This window comes from Ammospiza caudacuta, chromosome 1 (assembly GCF_027887145.1).
Source record: "Ammospiza caudacuta isolate bAmmCau1 chromosome 1, bAmmCau1.pri, whole genome shotgun sequence".
In the NCBI taxonomy this organism is placed as follows: Eukaryota; Metazoa; Chordata; class Aves; order Passeriformes; family Passerellidae; genus Ammospiza; species Ammospiza caudacuta.
The window spans coordinates 94,954,426-94,977,792 of record NC_080593.1 but is presented as its reverse complement, the minus strand read 5'-3'; the positions used below and the strand labels follow the sequence as shown (position 1 = coordinate 94,977,792).

The following is a 23,367-nucleotide window of genomic DNA, read 5'->3' as shown; positions in this document are numbered from 1 at the left end:
AGACCCCTCGTCACCTAAGGGGCTGAGAGAGGCCCAAGAAAGCTGAAACAGCTATGCAGCCCCCAGATCACAACCTGAAAATACCCATAAAAGCCAGCTGCACTGGCTCCTGGTGCCACTGTTGAGGCTGAAGCCAGAGAGTTTTCATGTGAGCTTGGCATTCCCTCACTGATTTATCCAGCAGGTGTGGAAATTAGGGATGGAGAGGCTCTCTTTTTCTGAGCACACTGTAATTAAAGAGCAGCAATAAAAGCCCAACTATTGTGTGACTGAGGGCTAGCAGCTGGGTTGGTGCCTCACAGCAAGGACTGAAGTGAGCTCGTCTCCTTTGCCCAGCAAATCCAGAAGCAGAATGGGGTGTGAGGTGCTTCTGCTGGATCTCACTGCTGTTGTTTTTGTGTTTCACTTACAGCAGCTTTTTTCCAGTTGTTCTCAGCCTGCTGATGCTTCTGGTGGGAAGAAGCCACCTCTGTATCATACCAGCCTTCTGTGAATTTTTATGGCAGCTATTTTAGAACTCATTTCAGTGAGTTTCCTCGGATTTCTTGAGTCTGAAATGTTATGTGTTCCTGTAATAAGGATGCCACTCATAGCTAGAAGCATTTTTCCTACATTATTTATTCATTATTCTATCTGATGAATGTGGGATGTGTTATGAATCCATGGAAGGAGATCTGGAGGTAAACTCATTTGCTTTTAGTACTATGTGATTAAAAAGAGATTCTCTGCTTGCGTAGGCAATGAAGGTATTGAATTTCTCTTATCACCAAGACGGTGAAAAACTTGATTCTTTTAATTTCCTCCATCAAGGAAGCAACAACTGCCAGCACAAGCACATGCAGTGTGATCTATTCAGAAGATACAGAGTTGCTAGACTAGATATGTTCTCATCACTTGCAAAACGAAGAGCCAGGAAGTAGGCATTTAAAGGATAATATCAAATATTTAGGAGATAAAATCTGCACAGAGTGTAAAATGAAAGATTTAATCTGAGTCTTACCTTAAAGAGTTGGGTTTGTTTTCCTCTCTAGTATCTGCTGCTCAAATTCAAATGAAATGTTAGAAGATATTACATTTGGGTACAGGCAATAAAGAGTTCAAAATTTCCTGGTTCAGGAATGTTGTCACTCAGGGTTTTGTTTCTGTCTGTGACAGAAGTACAGGCCTTAACAACCAGGTGAGGTGGTCAGAAGTTTCATGCAGGTTTAAAAGGGGTTAAATGAAGAGATATATCTTTTTGGTTTCTTTGTAGTCCTGCAGCTTCACCCTACCCTTCCAACAAAAGACCCCAAACCAAAAACCCACAAACCTCAGCCCACTTGATAAAACAGCCAGCCCTTTCTGAAGGTAAGCATGTGGCTGGCATTCAGGAACTGCAGGGTGACAGACATGTAAAAATAGAACTGGTGTTTTTTTCAAGGAAGGTATTGGTACCTGCGGGCAGTACCAAGACTTTTGCCTGGGCATGGAAAATAGAACAAACAAAAGATGGTGCAGCTTGGAGCACTGCCAGGACCTGCACAGAATCTCAGAACCATGGAGACGGGAGGAAGAGTCAGATGGGCGTGACCCAAATAGCCAAGAGATGGCAACACTCAGGCAGAAGGCAGTTCTTTTCCAGATGGCTGATGCATTCATTCAGCAGTCAGTCACAGGCCCTGGGAGGCACTGGAGGTATTGTGCACCAGTGTCCCAGGGGACAGACTGTGTGAATATAGTGCTGGAAGCAGGGCTAGGAAATGCCCTGCATGCCTTCACTGCTTGCTCAGCCCTTCTTTGCTCAGCCCTGGGCTCTCCCTCTGCTCCTCACACCTCTGCCTGAGCCCCACAGCCCTGCTGTCACCTGCCCTGGGCACAAACACACTCCCAGGGCCAAGGACCCAGTGGTAGCTGTTTTTGCCTAGAGCTCTCCTCTGCTTTGCTTGCATGGTTTCACTTCTGATCATGCTCACCATGTTCTCTTTAATGCATTGTGGCACTTTGTTTCTCAAAGTATTACTTGCACAGCTATTTTGCTGAGTATCTTCGTGCTGAGGAAAGAACTGGTACAGGAAGATCCGAGAGTATAACGTCCTTTATTCAGTTGTCCCTGGAGGCTAGGAAGCCTGCAAGCTTCACATCCCAAGTAGCACAGAAATAGCTGCTTTTAATGGCCTGATGCACCAAAAATCCATGCTGGCTGCTGGAGCTTACGTGTCTCCTCTGCTCCCAAGCCATGGACAGGCCAAGGGACCAACACAAACCACTGTAGACGGAAACTGAGCAAACACTAGTCCCACCAAGAGTAATGCATGAGACACATTCTTGTCAGCATTTTGGTTTTGGGCTAGTCTACTGGCTTTCCCTGAGGGTGAGGAAGAAATCCCGGTCTCCCACACTCAGCTTTTGCCCCAAGCCCATCCTGACACTTTTGGACACTCTGCAGACAGCAAACAAATCCTTCAGCTAGAGACTTTCAACAAGGTGCCAGTGACACTCCTCAGGGCGGTCCAGCAGTGGTGACAGCTGGGACAGCCACCGTGCGAAGCCTCACAACCTACAGCAGAGAGGAGCAGGTGAGGCTGCCGAGGTCACGGAAGGATGGTGGCTCCATCCATCTCTGCTGCTTCCAGAGTAGCTTGTGGAAAGCTACAGCATCACACCCCAGCTGCAGCATCCACAACCACTGGGTATGGAACAGCCTCGTGGCTGCCAACAGACTGAAGGAGGGTGGAGAAACAACTCTTCCTCTTATGGCTTTCTATGTGGTGGGGAGGGAAGGAGGACAGCAGAAGGAGTAGGGATATATGTGTCTTCAATCACCCCAGAGAAATTGGGAACCGATGCCTGGCAATCAGCCCTATTAAAAGGAGTGAAATTTCAAACTGTGTGAGAAATAAAAGTATACTGGTACAGCTTTCTGAGCACAACTTCACCAATGGAAATTCCCTCTCCTGCTAACAAACAGTAGGAGGTTTCTTTACTTTGGTGTCAGGAATTGAACTCTGAAGACAAATTTTCAATTGTCTACACTTTGAAAGGATGTAAAAAAAAAACCAAAACCAAAAACCCCCAAAAACACCACAAAAAAACCCAAAAAACCCAAAAACCCAAAAACCCCAAAATGTCCATGGTGGGAATACAGAGCTGTACACATTTTGGCATACAGTTAATAAACTTATCTAAGAACAGAAGACATAATTTTTCTTTTAAAAAGGTCAAGTTTAACTAGCATAAATATACTACGCTGGAGAGCAAATGCAAATCCAGTGAAATCTCTGTTAGCCAAACACCAGCTCCTACTGGCTATGCAATCTCCTAATCTGGTTATGGGCTGGAAATATTGTTTTCAGGAAGACAATTTATAATTTGTAGATAAATCATGGGACTGCAGAACTGCAGAAGCAGAGTGAGAAAGACCCACAGGTAGCACAGCAAAATCTGGATATATCTTTGCCAGATTTTTCTGCTGAAGGAGAGGATGAATAGAAAGGGGACAATGAAGGAAGGAGTTTGAAGAGTTTTGGTTGTGTAGCATGAGCTAATTTAAGCCCCTGGCCCAGGTAAGCCTCAGCAGCGGTGTAGGAGGCCTGAAAGAGACACCTCCTGACAGAAAGAGATGCTGAAACCCTACATGAAAGTTGTAGTTCACCTGAAGATGAAAATCTCTTTCTCAGAAAAGATCCCAAATAACTTTCTGACAAGACATTTTGTACTATCTCAGTGAAGTTAAGCAATTTAGCAGTAGAGGCAGAAATCACCACCAGTCATAATTTCCTCTTGATCTGAAAACTGGGGTCATGTGTGGAACTGGTAAGGGCCATCTCACCAGCAAACACTCAGCAGTCATATAACTCTTTTGTGAATATTTGAGAGTTGAAAAAACTCAGGCACAGATGAGGAACAGGTTTACCCAAAAAGGTTTGTTATCAGACAAATCCATGGTGTTGAATAGAAGAGAGTGATTTCTTGCTGAAGCTACTTGGCAAAATGTCCTCTCAGGACTGATGCTGAGCATGGTGGTGCAGTTGCCAGGAGGTCACTGCTCGACAAAAAGTTTTTTGCCACATGCAAAATTCTTTACTTCTCCTGACAGTAAGTTTGTCTTTAAAGAGGAGGAAAAATATTTAAAGATGGCACAATGAAATAAATACAAATTATTGCATCTTGTGCTCAGTCGCCTTATGCAAATCCCAGGGTGTGTTCTACATCGTGTGCACTTGTTACGAAATAAACCCTCAGCAACTTTCCTCATCAGCAGAATTTTGGCAATTCAGGAAGATAAAGTGCACTAAAAGCTGACAATCTCATACATAGAGTAACTTAAAAGAAGAGCCCTTTGGCATTTTTGTTTATTTTCCTTTTAGCACAAAAGCCTGATTGTAGAAGCCACAAAGCCAAGTGATGGAAACACCAATTGATGATGATGGGGATGGAGTCCTGGCCTGTGATGTGTGTTGTGGAGCAGCCACACCGCCTCAGCAGGAGATTGTGTTTCTGCCTCCATCACCATCCCTGTGGCTCAGGGAGGAGATGAGCTTCTGGAAGCTCCCCTCCTGGCTCCTCCTGTATCCCACACGGCATCTATATCCCACCTCAGCACCATGCTGGGAGCTGTTGCTGGCTGCTACCTGACACTGAGTGGGGGCATTTGCTGGCTGCTACCTGACACTGAGTGGGGGCATTTGTTAAGGACAGAGGTACAAAAGAAAAACCTAGAAGCCTAAAAAATTAAAATGGAGTTGGAAGAGACAGGATCACAAAATCACAGAATTGTTAGGGTTGGAAGAGACCTCTGGAGATCATCTACTCCAACCCCTCTGCCAAGGCAGGGTCACGAAGGGCAGGTAACACTGGAATGTGTCCAGGTGGGTATGGAATTTCTCCAAAAGGGACTCCATGACCTCCCCGGGCTGCTTGTTCCAGTGCTCTGCCACCCTCAATGTAGAGAAGTTCTTCCTCATGTTGAGGTGAAGCTTCTTGTGATTTAGTTTATGGCGATTGCTTCTTGTCCTGCCACTAGCCACCACTGTAAACACGCTGGCACCATCTTCCTGGCACTCATCTTGGAGAAATTTGCATGCTTTAATGAGATCCCCTCCTCAGCCTTCTCCAGACTAAACAGGTCCAGCTCCCATGGTCTCTCCTCATGAGAGCGATGCTCCACACTCAAATTACCTTTGTGGTCTCCATGGGACCCTCTCCAGTCACTCCTTGTCTTTCCTGTACTGAGGAACCCAGAACTAGGCACAGCCCTCACCAGGGCTGAGCAGACAGGGATGATCACCTCTCTTGACCTGCTGGCCACACTGTTCCCAATGCATCCTAGGATACCACTGTCCCTCCTGACCACAAGGGCCCATTGCCAGCTCATAGCCAGCTTGTCACCCAGCAGGTGACCCAGGTCTTTCTCTGCTTTCTGGCACATCAGCCTCCAAACTGTGATGGTACGTGGGGTTGCTCCTCACCAGGTGCAGGACCCTGCATTTTCTCTTGTTGAATCTCATTACAATATTTCTCTCCACCCAATTCTCCAGCCTACAGATGCTACTCCAGACCTGCAGAAGTTACTTCTGCCCCAAGGAGAGACCACTGTACACAGATGTTTGCTAAATTGTTCCCTAACACCCTGGGTTATGGGGATCTTGGCCTTTCTCAGCAGCCTGTCTCAGTGCTCTGTGGTCTTCACCCTTAAAAAATGTTGCTTAAAATCTAAGCCAGCTCTGTACTGCTGCAGTTGAAACATCGATGCAGTGTTTACTTTTAGCAAGTATGTTGAGTTTATGTACATTTTAAAGGAAATACATTGATTAGGGATTTTTCCCCCTATTTTTCTTGAGCAAGATATTTAGGAAGCTCTTACTTGCAATAATGTCAAGCCTTCCCCTCAATTTTGTTGACAGTCACTTGTCAAAGGGACAACACAAGAGTTAAATGAATGTTTGGTTTCATGTCCCAGCCTCAGCTTTACAACAGAAATGGACTACAGAGCAGAAACTGCTGGGTTTGTGCCAGGGGGTGGATGCAAAGTGTTGGTCAGACAGGTTCACTGCAGACTGGCTGGCTCTGGGACCCCAACCAGGTGGGCACCAGGATGATTATCATGCATGAGCAGCCCCCTTGGTGAAATCAAGGCACGGCTGCTCCCAATCCCCCAGGCCAGTGCTGCCTGGTACCCCCACAGGCAGCTTTCTCCCTGTCTCCAGTGCCCCTCTGTGCCCTGCCAGGGGCTCCTCCCACGATGTCCTGTCCTGACCTCACAGCTGGGTCTGCACACACAAAAAAACCCAACAAACCCCAAAGGAACCACACCTGATACTTGCTGCTGCCAGAAGGGGAAGTTTGGGATGCTTAAGTGTTGCTGCAGCCCCTGTGCTTGGCACTGATTCAGCTCTGCTTGTAGCTGGCCACTTATGATAGCAAACATATCTGATATCACGTTGTACATGAGCTGTAACAAGCACACAAGCTGCTGGGAGGTACAGGGCACGGCACAGAGCAACTATGCTTGGATGAAGCACTTTTGAGTGGGTCTTCGTGGGAAAGCTCTGCTTGTACATGACATAGAGGAGCAGAACATATGCTATTTTTGGCAGGGAATGAATTGGTTAATTCAGCTGAATAACATCACTAATCAGCTGCTGCCGGTAGTTTCCATAAGAAAAGGAAATACTTTACATAAGTAAATCTTACTAAAACTAGCAATAAAGAAAATAGGAGGTTCATATGTAAGCCAGCCCACATCCTGGTATGTGCAGTGCCCAGCTGCAAGTGCTAGAGCTCTCCGAGTAAGTGCTGAGATGATGCTATTGCTTTCGCTATTTGCTGCTTAGAAATGTCTCACTGAGAAAATCAAGGGGAGTCATAAAATAACAGTGAGTTGTTTATTTGCATGACTGTCCCAGCAGGAGAGTACTGGTTTGCATGCAATTTGAAGTCCCAGGGAGGATAGGATATAAACCAGGGAATGCTCATCCAAGATTGCAAAGTATGTTCCAGCAACCCTAGCAGCTCCTAGGGGAGAAAAATTCTCATAAATGAATGTTTTACTTGTCTCACTAGCATCACATGGAGTTTTTGACACAGGGATTTCTGTGCATTATCAAGATTCTGGCTGATGTAAAACATTTCTTACAGCTTTTTGAAAGCCATTTCTCCATGGCAATAAGAGGTAGGATTCAGAATGACTATTAGGACCCCACTGCTGCTGGCTTGCTTCATGAGGGTGTGAGGCTCACTTTCTGTAGGAGATGGGATTAGTTATTCCTCATTAGCACATGGTATGGCAGAGCTATTGATGTCCAACTGTGTTTGGGTATTTTCTGTAGCCTCTCATTCAGTGCCTGGTGGATCATGCAGTGCTCACCCTGCCATGGCACAGTGTCATCAGTGCCCTGGAGCAGCAGCCTCAGCTGCTCCCAAGGTAGGTAAATTAGGCACTCTGAGTTTACTCTCTGCTTTTGTCTGTGACCTCAGCACCTCACATTCCTGCCTGATCCATGGGATAGTCAGAGTTGCCAAAGTTCCTCTCCTAAAGCTAGTTTTCCATTAGTTTCTGTTAGTCTCTGCCTCCATCTCCCTCAACATATCTACAAAAGTACATTTTGTGCAAAATGCATCATTTTTGTGTGTGAGGTGTTTCATTGATCCAAAATACACTATGGATGTTCAAAGAGTCATACTAGAAGGTATGCATCCTATCTTGTATGTCAGTCTGTAAATTTAACTCAGGATGTGGAGTCTCTGAGCATGTGAGTGCAAATGAATCCATGGATTACAGTGCCTGAGTCTCACCAGGATTAATGTGTCTTCCATTGCCATGCAATGTTCTCTCACATGTGAAAGCCTTGGTGTCCAAGAAAGAGGGCAGAACAGCAAGCAGTTAAGAAAAGGTGTTAAAAATCATCAAATTTGTAATCCTCCTAAAGTACACAACGTTCTTCCCCATTAAGGAAGAAGAGCCCCAGGATCAACACAAAGCTTTGGGCTGTTAGTTACATGATGTTCTCCATCTCTGAGTTAATCTGTGTGCCAGGAGCGAAGGCAGCGCAGCTGTGCCGGAGCTGCTGTGGCTGGCAGGCACCAAGAGAGCAGAGTCATCTTCAGCAGCACAGCTGAGGATGGAAGGCAAGGCTGTGTCAAGGGATCTCAAACCATCGACGCCCTTGCTACGCAAGGCAGGCATTCCAACAAGCACTGAAAAGCAGCTGCTGGTGGAACTCCCTCAGGACACCCCAGCTCTACAGAGAGCTTTCAGGAATCAGGAGAGGACATTTACTACCTATTTGTGCTATTGCATCATTTAGGGACATTAGTCAAAACTCCTTCTCTTTCATGCCTGTGTCAGCTTGGCTCTCTTGGCAGAACTTTGCAGCTTTTAGACAAGAAAATTCTAGGATTGGTTATAAAGATTTATACTCCAAACCAGATAAAGTTAGAGGGGGTCATCTTTATGTGTAATGTGTGGTATATTAAGGTTGGGGGAGACAGATTCCAGCAGCTCAAACTGGAGCTGTGAAATCTGTGCCTCTCCTCAAACTGAATTTCTGGAGCAGCCCAGGTAACTTTTTGCTCAGTTTTCATTAAACAAGAGAGCTCTGGACGGCACGGCCTGTGTTCACAGATCCTGAGTGTAATTGTATGTAATTTCTGACTGTGATAAAGAATCTTTAACGGTAAAGTGCACTATGGAAACAACAGAGATAAGATCAAAATAACTTGAAATTGGAACACTTGAAAACTTGGCAGAGAATCCGCTTAGGAAGTTTACATGGCAGGAAGGAGTGTGATCCCCCAAATGCTGGGGATTACATTTCCAAAATTACAGCAGGGAGATGCAATAACAAATCCATAATATTTTGATTAGGAAGGAAGCAAATAACATACTGCAGGATGCTGCTGTCATAGCACACCCTTGGCATCACCCTCTTTCAAGGAAAAAAAAAATAAAAAAGGAGGGGAAAAAAGGAAATCATCCCACTGCTTAAAGATAGACAGGGGTCAATGCTTGGAGAAGGCATTTGCAGGCTTTCCTTCCCTCATCACCATTTTCCTCTTTGAACCCATCAAACAGAAATCCATGTTTATCAAAACCCAGTTGTAGCCAAGTAGAAAATCTCATCTTCAGGTTGGCTGCAGCCAGTGACAGTTTCTTTGGGATCTAACTAGTCTAACAGGCTTTCCTCCCCTTTCATGGAAATTCTCAGTGTTCTTCATTTCTGATCAATCTCATTAACTCAGCACACACCTTTCACTGGCTCCAGGCTCACACAGTGATGTGCAGAGAAGAGAGCTCAATAATAATGATCACTTGTGATAGTTTTGGGGTTAAGGATATTTGAGACTGAGGCTGAAGATGCAGCTGTGGCAGGAACTGTTCTGGCTTTGTGCACTGACTTTTTCTTGAAACTGGGGTGTTTAAACAGCACTATCAGTTCCTCTCTCATGAGTGCCCACCACATCACCTAAAATAGAAAATGTCCCAAAGCCTATGTGTCTGCCCAGGGCACAGCAGGAAGCTGATGTGCTATTCTTTCCAACACTGAAATATCAGCACTCCTTGCATCTAGGTTCTGTTTTCATCCTGCAGAGCCTTTCCTGATGCATGTCATGACATATCTTAAATATAAAAAACCCCTAATGTAGGTCCACAAAATATTTCCAAGTACTAGACTGGGAAATAGAAGTCATAGTTCTACTACTATTAAAAAAATAATAAATACAATTGAGACATTGATTTTGTAGCAAACAATAATTCTTCTATGTCTTATCCCAGTAAATCCCTTAACATGATAGTTTCCTATTTCTTGACTGTATGATGGAGGCTAATGATTTAATCACCCTTTTTCTGTCTAGCATTCCCCATTGCTCCATGGTTACAAGGCATGCTCTTCTCTTGAGATATCTAAAGGATTAGTATTGTTAGGATAAACTCTGCAGTATTACTCAGCTCCCAGTACACATGACTTGGTTTTAGTCTGCTGCTTCACACCCGAAGAAGAGCGTCTGTGCCCAAAAACATGTGTTCTGCATTTTCAATTTTATCTGCAGGCTGAACAGAGAAAGTCCCCTTCAGTCTTGTCTCACTGCAAGATATTAATTTGATACTTTGAACTTATTAACTAGCATTAATTAACAACTATCATTGTTAGTGCTGAGCAGTTTTGATGTGGGAGTGAGAATATGTCTTTCTCTCCTGTGAGGAGTCTTATTTCAGCCAGAGCAACCACCTCACAGAGTGAGAACAGACTTGGAAGATGCCGAAATTATGAAGAGCTGGGTTATATTCATGACCCCTCCATTATACAGTTTATATAATTAGACATAATGACAAAGTTAGTGCTTGGTATCTGGCATCCGGTCCTCCCACAGATTTCAGCAACAGTGTGGATTTGTGGCTTTCCAGGTTCTCCTCTCTAAGTATTCCTATTGCTAAATACTGAACATCAGCAGTTAGCAAGTAAAACCACTCACAGATATCCAGCAGGAAGCCTTGCAATCCAAACCAAGCATTTGGTCTGATTTTCAACACTTCAATACTGTGTTTTAGCCATAACTAATCTACTCGTAGTAGGTCACTAGATAATACACAGGTTACCAATTATGCTGTCTTTATACCATCCTCCAAAGTAAAAGAGGCTCCAAAGTTAATTTTACCAGTCCTGAATCCCTCATGGCTATTGTTGCAATGCTGATGAAGTGGCAGAGGGAACAAAGGGGAAAGAATATTTTCACAATCACAGGAGTTGTTACAAACATAAGTTTAGGCACATAAAAAGAAAGTGAGTCAAGTGCAGTGGAAGCCTATTGATCTCAAAAGAGATCCCAAAGATCTCAAAAAGTGTTGTGAAATCAGAATTGCACTGGCTTTCTTGTGTTGTCCTCTGTGCTTGTGCATAATAGAAAGGTTAAAAAAAAAACAAACACCAAACCCAAACAAAAAAGAACAAAGGTTGTTTGACCTACAGTGCAACTTTGGTGGAACCTGCCTTCCTCAGTCCCTGGGTAGCACTGAAACTCAGACTAGCCAAAGCTCCTCAAGGGTTATAGGCACCAATATTTTCACCAGTAAGCACACCCCCACAAGGTTTCATACTGACTTCCAGAGAGGCTACCAAATATCTCAGCACCCCTCAGACATGAGAACATTTTCAGTGCAGCAGCCTGGTGTCCCCAGGCAGCAGGAGGAGGCTCCCTCACTGGATAACACCATTTATATGGACCTTATGGTAGTCCTGTCCACTCTGCTGTTGACACCAGCACTCATCTTCTCCCACAAACAGTCCATTGAAGGAGCCCAATCAGGAAAACCTAAGCTACAGAACAATTTCCATGAGCAGCTGGGTCTTCTGGGTGGGTTTTTGGCATTCTAATGCACGCACCAGCTTGTGCGTATTGCACATGTACAAAACAGCTGTGCTACTTTTGTTATTCAGCATTTACATATGTCAGGAATTTTAGTCCCACCTAAATCCTTTTGTAGCTCTGGACTTCAATTAGACACGTGTTCAAAATACTTTGAGTGCTTCTGGATGATAGCTATAGGTGCTTAGAGACAATGCTGCATGGTTCCAGAAGCCTTGTTCTGTAAAGAGAAATCTAGCTGGGTGTTAATGAGTGTCACAGGGAATCAGGCTCACTCAAACAATCAAACAAATTCTTTTTTATTGACATCTCCATTTATAGCTTCTCTATGTACTTAACAAAGGAACATTGGTGGTAAAATAATGATAGAAAAACACTGGACTTACATTAAACTATTGTGGCTAATGTGCATGAAATCAGGAAGTGAAGGAATGAGACCAAAGTCAGCTTCCTCCAGATCATGCCAAACCTTGACCATAGTAATGAGGAGGTACAAATTGCCCAAATGTGGAGGAGCACTAGTGTGAATAATTCCAGCTGCATATCCGAGTGCATTTTCTCTCCACTTGTGTGTAAAGCTCTTCCCTGTGAAGGATCAGGCCAGTGCTAACAGAAAACCACTGACCCTTTCCTAGTACCCAGTGCTTCCCTCATGCTTGTCATCCTTTTCTGCTTTCTGAAAATGGGTATTTCCAGGGCATGAGCAGTGCCTGGCCTGGCTGCCTGCATGGGTACAGAACCAGCATAGAGCACCCACACGGCAGCTACCAGCAGTAGCCATGCTTCTGCTCTGCTGGAGAGCTGTGCTGTTATAAAAACCACAGCTCTCAGGAAAACATCTCACACAAGATGACAAATGCATTGCTTACAGGCTGACACACTATCTAAACAAAAAATATGCTTATTTAGCCTATCTTGCACTTTAATTTGATTAACTGCAACATCCCAGCATGGCTTTTTGGCTTCAGCTGATAATTGTGCTAATTTTTCCACCTAAATTAAGCTATGTAATGCTTAGGGACAAAAACAGTCACATTAAGATGTGTACTAGAATCATGTTGTACAAATACTACGAGTAAATCCCATTGTGATCATTTTCAGCAGCCTTTCTTATAGCAAGCAAATAGGAAGGCACTGGAAACATGGCAGGAATTTTTTCTCTGCAGAATCAAGAAAGGGAGCTGGAACTGGTCCATCCAGGCACAGCAGCTTGGAGGCTCATTTTTTGTAAGGCTGCTGATGGCTCGTCCTCTTGTCTTCCCTAAATATGTTTCTCTAGACCCCATTCAATGGTTTTGGCAGGGTCTCAGAGAGACAAACTTGTCCCTCAGAATTAGTGGGCAGGAGGTCACGTCATCTGTGAGGAGGTGGGCGTGAGATTTGAGCCCAATAGGGGGTGAGCTTGTAGTGAAAGTGGTCTTTATAGGAGCCAAACTTTGTTGATGCCTCTCAAGACCTATGGCTCAAAGTCTATGTAAATTTTGAGAAAGATAGTTACCCTTCAATTTCTTGTTTCGTGTAGCTGCACAGGAGCAGCGGCACCTAACAGAGTGCAAAACTCTGGCAATAACTACAATGACTGCATACAAAACTAGCAGGGTTTGGCTTCACCTGAGAGAAGATCTGGATCCCCTGGCAGTGGGCTTGAAAACCAGGCTCCTGCAAAGTGGTCAACTGTGATTGTTACTAAGGAGGTCACAGCAAGTTTAACCTTCAGCAGACAAGAGCAGGATGTTTTAGTCCTTTGTCCTTTTATAGCCTCATCTAAACAAGGGATGGGAGAATTACACTACTCTCCCTCAGCTTCACAGGGTGGTTTGTTTGTTTTGGGTTCTTTGACATTCAAGGACAGAAATGCTGGACAAATTGTACCTAATTCTACATAACCTGGGGGTAGCTGAGCACCAGATAAATCACACTGAAAATCCCAGCCCCTAGAGTGCCTTATTCTCTTCCCCCTCAAAGGGGGAAATATTCCTTTGGGACACTTTAGAATTTTGTGCTGCATTTTTGATGAGCTAATTTTACGTCCACCAGTGGAGAAAATAAGCAGTCATGGTCTCTGGTGGGACTCTCAGGGACTGGAAGGAAAAGGTGGCAGGTTTATCTCACAAGTCAGGGAGCATGGACCGTTCAATCCCCTGATTGTTTGCTGTAGCAAAAATGTGCCACCAAACAGCCATGACGTGCTGTATATTGTGTTAGTAATTCAAGTGGATTTAGCAGCATATACAGGTTTATCATGCATGCAATTGATTTGCATTTACTGAGCCTTATCCTGCTTCCAACTGGATATCTGCAAAACCAACCTGCATATTTCTCTTCAGACATACTGTTTCTATGTGATTAAACAATTCTCATGAAGTAACTGAGACTAAAAAACAGCCTTGTTGTTGGCCCTTTTTATGGAGAGCTTGATTAGAGAGGTCTGGCATAAACAACTCAGCATCTCTGCCCCAGCCACACTGTAATGTTTCCACACAAATGAAATCATAAGTTGGACACACATTTTTGCCCTGAAGGAATAAATGCCCCCCAAATCCCATCTGCCACAGCAAGGTTTTAAGCTTCTGCTTTTCAGCAACAGCAAGAGCAAAACCTGCAAAAGAGATGAAAAATCAGAGAAGAGAGCAATTTCAGGAGGAGGATTCTCCAGGGCTGTGCAGAAGGGCAGCTGCCCCGTTCCTCTGCAGGGGGAGGTACAGTAGCCCCAGATCCCCCACTCTCACAGGTGTGCCCACCACAGCAGCCCTCAGTGCACACACAGCACGGCCACCTTGCTGATGTTACCATTGTACACACACACCAAGCCCATGCTGGAAAAAACAGGCTTAGAAGAGCTTTGAAATCTGGTTTTGCCACTGTTTGTTTTTTCTAAAGTAAATTATATTTAATGAAAATACCTGGACACAAAGTACCTTGTTTTCATCTTAATTAGCAATTATGGTTGCTAATTAAGGCAATACCAAAATAATTGTGTCATAGTACAAAGGAAATGCCCATGTTTCTCTGTGCCAGGTAAACAATATTATGATCTTCAGCCATAGCTCCAGAACAGATAATACTCTACTAATAATTTTTGCAAGGCTTAATTTAACATGTGTATGAGAGAGAAGAATTGTGTAGCTTTTGATATATGGTGAATGCTACCATGTCATACAAAGACGGAGGGAGAAATCACAACAGTCCCTTGTCTTAGAGTTGAAACATAATTGGCCAAATAATCGTCTTCAAGCAATGTCGCATTCCTCACCTTCTATAGTTTTTAAAATATTCTTTGTATGTTAAAATAGATACACTATCTTATATTTATATGTATTACATATTATCTATAATTCTTTTGGTATTAATTTTCTTCACCTGGTGCCTTCACATAGACACATCTTTGACCATTTACCCAGGGAAGCACTCACTGAACAAGACTTATTTCCTGCAACCAACTAAATGGTCTTTTTTTTTAAGAAGTAAAGAAAAGCATATCCTCCACAAAAGCTAATTCATGCAGCATGACTCTTTGTAAAAATAGTGTAGCAATACACAAGTGTTGGAAGTAGCACAAAAGATCCTTGAAAACACTTCTAACTGATTAATTCAGCAGGGTAGCACCATGGAAATGATTGATTTCAGTCTACCAGACCTCCCTCTGACCTTTTTAGAGCCTCTGTTGATTGGTACTTGAATGGAAAAAATTTAAATACAAATGGCAATATAACAATAGCACCCAAATTCCCATCATTTTAATATATCAAATTGACTGCAACAGGTTAAAGATGCCAAAAGACCAAAGCTTTTTTGCTAAAATGTATCTTTAAAATAGTGAGAACTTTAATGTCAGTAGTAATGACTGATGTCAAATGACTGATCTGACTCACAAATAATACGTGACTGTGTTCTTCTCAGCTAATGATGAGGTGTAACAAACCTGGTGATAATGACTATTAGAAAGGGTAGAAAAAAACACTGCGGTACATTTCTCTGAGGTCATAAAAAAATTGAGGTCATCAGGCTAGTTTCCTGTATAATTGTGATTTATTGCAAGGTTTGCAAACCAAACCAAGGGCAGGTACCTTACCAACACTTACTTAAACTGAAGCTGCCCTTATTTTGCCAATCAATGTAAAAATATAAATAACATGGGCTGATATTTCTGCCACTCATCTGGAGCCTAGGGACAGGTGATAGCTGCACTGAAGGCATACAATTATGAAATACCAAAATGAGAGGGACTATTTCTAAGTGTTTGATCCTTCAGACTTGACTCAGGCAAACTCCCACTCCAGCTCCAGCCGACCTTCAGAAACCACGTGGACCTGCTGCAAAGGGAAGTGTTTTCCCTGCCCTTCCTTTGGCTGAATAATGTTTGAACACAGTTCATGGGTTTAGAAACAAAGACAATTTTTAGAAATAACCACTTCACTGCTCTTCCAGAGTACTCATGTGAAATATTGGTGTGCTGATGACAGAGGAGGCAGGCAGCGGCTGTGAAGGAGACCCTTCTCCAGGGGAGAAGAATCACTGCTGTCTCCTGCCCTAAAGTAAACCTCTTCTTGATGAACTTACAGCTTTTTGGAAGCTCCTTGGCTTCCCTGCACCCCTGTTCTGAGCCCAGGCTGTGGGGGTGACATGGATTTCCTACATGGATGTGTGCATGGACAGCTGAGCAGTTGAGGGCTCAGCAGGGCAAGCAGGACACTTCCCAGTCCCTGAATTGAGAGAGAAACCAACCTTTGTCCTTCCTGGCAACCCAATCTGATGTTAAATACACTTGCTTGGTCATATACTTGGTAGGACCTGCCTAGATTAGCAAGGGAAAGCATGCAAACTCACGGTCATCAAAAGTATGTAATACCTTCAGAAGAAATTTGCAAAGGGATTTTGGTTTTTTGACATCTCTTTAGGCTCTAAACCTGCTAATGTGATTTCTTTTCACAGCTTCCAGTGGTGGCTGGCTTTGACCAGCTCAGCTGTATTGTCAGACCCAACCTGTGCCATCAGGACCTGCAACTGTGGAAAATTTCACTAAACAAGTTACAATTGCTTTTTCAGATGTCATGGCTGGGACTTAGTCAGGCTGGCAGGGCCTCAGTTTTATATGCACGTGTTTGTTTCAAAATCTACTAACTTGTTTCCTGCAATCTCAGTTCTGATTTATATATGTATTCCAAATCTCTTGCCCTTGCGACTGTAATGCAAACTGTGAAAATTATTCACAGTGTAACCAAGCAACATCTGCCCAAGCTCCGAGCTGCTTGAGAAAGTGTCGATATTGATGTTCCCTGTCATCTCTTCCCTGTCCCCCAGAAAATGCATGGGGAAAAAGGGGAAAGAATTACCTCCTATGCACCTAAAAACATTTCCAAGCAAATGTCCTAAGCAGAAGGCATTTCAGTTTGGATTGAGGACTGGCACCTCCTAGAGAAGTCTATCCTTCCCTTCTACCAGCTGGCCCATCAGCTAGGAGGGAAGTACAGCATGGCAGGCTCACAGGATTGCCCTGGACTGCAAACCAAGCATCTCCTGTGGAAATTCCTCCCTGCACATTTGCTGCCTTTTCTGTGGCTGTTGGTCACTGTGCAGGGAGGATCCACTAGCTGGCAACATGCTGTGATGCTTTTCTCCTCATCCTTTATCCCATGACAATTTACAGCCTTCCAGCTGCATGTCAGAGAGCTCTGCATCCCACCTGCATATTGCACAGAAATGGGATTTTCCTGTGATCCTCCTTTAGGTCCTTGCTCTTGGGGGCCATGGCACGACACTTCTCAATATTCAGCAGATAACTGTCTTCTTGGGGCTGCAATAATTTAACTTTTTTTCCCAGTACAGGTGCATAGGAAGCACAATGTAAGTATGTGCCTGAGTCAAGCTCCCAAGTCAGTCCCTGTCACACGGGCTCATGAGATTGTACAAAGGGCAATCGGAAATGGCTTAATCAAGCTTACTACCACAAGCACAGCCTTAATGAGCAATAAATAGTTCACTCAAGAGCTGTGGGCTTACCTCAGGACGGCTTTCATTACAGAGATATCATCAGCTAATACTCATCTTAGCATCAAGAAGATGGCAGTGGGGTTGAAACTAGGTCCTTTCCAACCCAAACCATTCCATGATTGAACCAGAGGGAGGTCAGGCACTGGAACAGGCTCCTCAGGGAAGTGGTCACAGCACCAAGCCTGACAGAGTTAAAGAAGGATTTAGACAATGCTCTCAGGCACATGGTGTGACTCTTGGGGCTGTCCTGTCAGGAGTTGGACTTGATTATCCTTATGAATCCTCCCAACTAGGATATTCTATGATTCTATAATAAAAGGTGGTAGTTTCTCAATTGCAGCTGAAAAACTTGATGCAATGCTTCAGTGTTTCTAAAGAGCATCTGAGTACATTAAAAAGCCCCCATAGGTATATGTAGGTAAAATATTAATTAATTAAATATTAAATTACATTGCATTTATCTAGCACTCTTGCACTAGAAGAGCAAAGGAAATACAAGCAATTATAGGCAAACTGAATTGCTCTGTCTACATTCTTCTTAGAAGTTTATTTTTTTCTGCTTCAAGGTGATTTGACATTTTTGGGTTAGATTTTAGGAACTCAGTGCAAAAGCCTGGCTTTGTACTGCCGCTCCAAACCAGAAACTATTCAATTATGCATCAGCCCATCCCCTCCCCAAAACTAAACCCTCTCAGAAACTGAACTCCCTTCAATACAGGTTTTAAATAGAAAGGGTAAGTAGGGTAAAGCTGGTTGTGGGAGTTACTTTATCTTCCATATTTTCCATAAGATGGTTCCTCTGACCTGGCCAGACTCTGAAGTTTGTTCATCTTATGAAAAGTACATTACGTACTCCTACTAAGCAGTTTTGCAAACTTGGTGACAAGATTATTGCTATTATTTTACTGCAGACTTTTTCCTTGATAATTGGAATATGTTAATCTTTTTTTCCAGTTTTGTTCTGGTTTTCTAAAATCTGTATGTTAAAACAAAACTGGAAAATTGAGCTTCATTTCTGTATTGTTTTAGAATATGCCAGTTTGCATGCAGAGAATTTGCCCCAGCAATCTGATTTCAGCGCAAGCAGTATAACACTTTTGGAAATTGAGAGGTTTGCTTGTCACAAATATGAAAGCACCTTTTGTTTGCTGAATTTTCTTTGTAGAATAACAGATATGAAAATTAGAAGTGAAGAGCTCACTTCAGAAAATTTGGCAACTCTAAGTAAAGTGAAAAATATTTTTCAGTTTTAATAGCATGATAGTAGTATGTCACTGAAGGTCTGTATTCCTCCCAGAATTTGTGTGATGCATATTCCCTACAGCTGTCCATCAGTTAGAAAGTAGCTGCTTTCCATTATTTAATACAATGCTTTACAAATACTTCTGCAACTTGGACTCTCCTCAAGAGGAACAACCAGTTCTTGCAGACGTGCAAGAATTCACCTGTGGGAGACTGCAGCCCATGCTGGTTTTTGAAAGTGACTTGCAAAGACGACTTCAGGATCTGGTGTCTTTCTTGGAAAGCTGCCACCAGCACTCAGAAGCTTTGAGGAATGCAACTTCTACCTTGACACAGGATCTTAATCCCCAAGGTGTTAAAAACTATTTCATCATAAACACCATGCCACAGCGTCTACACCAGTGACACATTTATGCTGTTTGGGTAAGGCCTAAATTTTGTTCTTTTTCATATTTTAAAATATAAGTTACATGCTTTTATCTGGACTTCTCAAACCAGCTGCTCAGTGTAGTAACCACTGGTGACTGCATTAATGCTTTTAAGGCTCTTAGGTGTCCTGAGCATTTCTTTTGCCCTGATGTCCTTCACTCTGCACAGGCATAGCCTGTTCCTTCTCATAATTCTCTGTTTGCTTTCCAACATAGTTTTCCAATATACCACTCCTTACTCTGATCAAAAGGATTAACAGAGCTAAAAGACTTAACAAAAGTAGACATTATATTTGGCACAGAGTCACGGGTGCCTGTGCTGTGGACACTATAACCACTCTGTTTAAATGACAAGCTGTGGAACAGCTCACTATTATTACTTTCAGGTACATCCTTACCTGTTTTGTAAAAAATGTTGAAATCCTCTTTAGAAGATCACTGCAAGAGGGATTTATCTTGACTAATTTTATCCATCTAAGTTTTGGGACTAGATTAGGCCCATACAGCTCTCAGGGAGGAGGGCAGCAGCAGTGATAAGGCGATACAAAATGTCCAGATTGATCCATTCCCTTTGCATTCAGAGCAGGAGCTGAGGGTGTTATGCTCACACCTGGAGGTTGTGCTGTGCCTTCTGCCTGGGGGAAGATGCTGTGGAGGCAGTTCCCATCTCCCCATGTAGTGCAAGGCTCACACTCCACCTCTAAGTACTGTCTAAGAGGGATTTAAATGGCACTGGCCCTAGTCCCACTCAGGGATTTATTTCCTTTGGATTTATGTATGGATTTTATTTTACAAAAGCTATTTAGCACAAGGCATTAGGTAATGTAGCCTTCTCTGGAAATCTAGGGCTTGTGGGTTTTACTAATGTCCAGCAGAACAGTGAAGTCCTTACTTTATGAACATAGCAGTTTTAATGCAAGGAAAAAGGGAAGCATTTGGCTGTTGGACAGACAGAGTTATATCCTTGCAGTTCCCCTACTGTTTGGTTTATTGTATAAAACAATATATTGTTTTATACCCAGGTGAAACTCATCATAAGACCCACAAGTGCTGGGAGAAGGTTGGTGATTGAACACCCTCCTTTCACTCAGCAGTTGCCTCCTAAGGTCAAGGCATCCTTGACAAGGCTTCACAGGACACAGGACACCTGTAAGCTTGTGTTGTATGAGAGTGAGGAGCAGCAGAGCCATCACAAGAGAGCTATTGCCCCAGCACAATACCTTGAAACTGATGCTGAGTATGAGATCACTACTGCTCTGCATGAGAGGTACCAGATCTGCTGACAATTCAGCTGACAAAGGCTAAGGTTTTGTTTATATGTTAAGCATGTAATAATAAGGCAGAGCATAGTCCTCTAAAGGAAAGGGTAAAGCACAGCAAATAAAATAACTATTGTTACTGGTTTAAGTTACCAAAGGTTTTGTCTCTTTTCCTCAGGTAATTGCAGTCATCACCTATTTCCTTGGAAATCTTAATATTGGTTCCTGTGAATTATTGCATGTTATCAACTACATTTTCATCACCAGCTGCCCTGCCAGGGGACTGGTGCAGACTCACCATGAAGCTCTCAGGTTCCCCAGTTGCAATGAATAATAACAACAAAGTTCCACCTTTTCTGAAATGCACCAAAAAATGAATGGTCGAGGGGCAACACCAAGAAAAGCAAAACAAACCATGCAAATGTTCTTGAGGTTGTTTTGAAAGACTTACTGATGTGAAACTCAGTACTTTAATCATTATTCAAAACCTTGAATCCCATTATGATTTTCCAGTCATTGAAGGATGGAGTCTAAGCAGGTAGGAATTAAGAAAAGCTCTGTAGGAAGAGGTTTTTCACAGCCTTGGGTGAATATTACTCATACTTGCATATTCTTCTTTCCACATGTCAAAGGACGAGACAAAGAGCTGTGCCTTGGATGGTTTTGAAATCCATCAATCTCCACTGGTCCTGAAAGGACCCCTCTGAGGAAAGGTTTTTTGCCTACACAAATATCACAGCACTTCAAGGGGCCCATGCCTTCAGGTACATAACACTGTGTTTCGAAAGAATATTTCCCTGAGGTAAGAAGAAAAGTACAGCTGTCCCACATTGCATGAAGTCTACCTACTCCTTTGCAGGTGTCCTGGTTTGAAAAGGAAGTGAGTTTTTTGGGAGTTTGGTGGTCAAACCAATAGGTGCCCAGATTTGAATATTGGCACCTGGTGTGGCCACTGAGGACATGGATACACCTCTGAGAACACAGGGGGTTAAAAGCAGAGAACTCCCAGGAAAACTCTCTCTTGGTTCCGGTGAAAGAGGTCGGACCTCCCCTGCCCCGCTGTGGGCTGGGCGGGGAAAGGGAAGCCATGCGGCCGGGTGAGGTAGGCTGGAGCCTTGGACAGAGAAGGGAGGTGAAGGCCCCTGCAGGATGGAAGGGTGGAGGAACACTGAGAGGGATCGGGCAGCCCCCGCAGAGAGAGAGAGAGAGAGCCTGTGCCTGTGCCACCATGAAATTTGGTATCGTGCTGGCAGCATGGCCGAAGGAGAAGGGGAGGGGTGGCACAGCAAGGGGCCCGGCAGGGCAGCGAGGTAATTCTGGACAGGCAGAGCCTGAGATTTTAACCCTTTTCTTGGATGATGGAAACCGTACAAATGCTGATCCTCCTGGAGTTGAATGAGAAGAGATAGAGATGAAATAGGAGGAAATGGGCCAATGTGATGCAAGTTTGTGCAAGAGAAAGATGTCCGAGAGAAGTTGAGAAGAATCCCAGGTGGGAGGAGATGATGGAGTGGCCTTTGGTAGGACTTTTCTTGTATAGCCATGGATAGAACCATTTTTCCTGTGACACAAAGACTGCATTTAGGGGGAGGCAATGGCTTGGAGCCAAGAGAGTTCAGTGATGTTATGTGAAGCATGAACACAGACGACCGGTGAGGAGGGTGGTGGTGTCCTCCGTCTTCAGTGAAGAAGAAGATGGAGGACACCGTCTTCTCTGTTCTCGAGACCCCTCAGCCCCAGGGGATGAATTTGGGGGGGACAGGTGTCCAGGAAGTGAGAGACTGTTGCTTTTTTGGAACTGGACAAAGCACCCTTAAAAGGGGAATGCTAGAAGCAGCTCCGGTCCATGTGCAGTGGTGAGAGCATTTGGCATGGAAGGAAGATGTCACGATGGCAAATGTTCTCCAGGCAGTGCCACGTGAGACATGGAAACACAAGAGGTCTTCAACTGTGTTTCCAGGGAAAGACTATGGCACAAGAGGGACTCCTCTCTCCTTGATGAACTGAGAATTGATTATCTGAAAGGTGGTGATGACTGAGAGCTGGTGATCTGAGTGAGGGGTGGTAAATGAATTGAGAATCCAAGGTTTTGTCCTACTGTGATGTATTTGAAATTTGGTGGGGGGAGAAGGAATGTTTTTGGGGGGTTTTCATTCTGAGTTCTGTGTGTGCTTATTTTTACATATAGTTGTAAGTTAATAAAGTTGATTTTTTTTCTTTATTCCTAAGATGGAACCTGCTTTGCTCTATTCCTGGTCACATCTCACAGCAGACACTAGGGAAAATATATTTTCATGGGGGCACTGGCATTGCGCCAGCGTCAAACCATGACATTGTTGGTTCCCTGACCGGGAATTGAACCCGGGCCGCGGCGGTGAGAGCGCCAAATCCTAACCACTAGACCATCAGGGAGAACAATCTCCCATTCTTCCAAAATAAAAGCATAATTCAAAATTATTACATTATTACCAAGAATGAGTAGGACAAACATGACACCTTTTAAAAATTACTATTCAAGTGTAGTTTAAATCCAGACTCATCTATTAGCTTATAGATTATTTCCATTTATGAATACAAACAATATTCTTGCCTTCCTTCCCTAACACCAGTGACTCACATTTTGGGGTTTTTTTCTATAAACCAATACCATATATCACAAAATAAGGTAAATTTTTGTATTGTGAGGCTATGTAGTTCATGTACAAATTATGCCTTTGCCATTTTTCTTTTAAACATGACATTTTTGCTCCTGGTTTCTTTCTTTTCTCAGATTTTTCATGGCAATTGATTTTTTTTTAGTTGGAAACAAATTGAAATACAAAGCAGACCTTTTTCCTTCTAAATTGCACAGCCAGTTTGGATCAGAAAGAATAAAGGACTCCTCACAACATTACTTTAGTAGGTCTTGCTGGTGAGGAGAAAATGTGCCTAACGATGAATACTTGATGAGATTTTATTAAAGCTTGCCATCAATTCCTTGCCTTAAATGTTACAGGTTGTGAAAGCACATTAACACCAGAGGATACAGCTTCTAAGGCTCACCCTGCACAATAAACACTATGGCTGGATCCCAGATACTGGCAGCACTCCAAGATGAGTTTCTG

The 23,367-nt window shown here is 43.5% G+C and overlaps 1 non-coding gene across 1 annotated transcript; it reads right to left on the bottom strand.

Moving 5' to 3' along the window:
• Window positions 1–22,603: 22,603 nt before the first annotated feature.
• Window positions 22,604–22,675, bottom strand: TRNAE-CUC (transfer RNA glutamic acid (anticodon CUC)). The gene has a single exon. It is a non-coding gene; the product is annotated as a tRNA-Glu (tRNA).
• Between the last annotated feature and the right edge of the window lie 692 nt (window positions 22,676–23,367).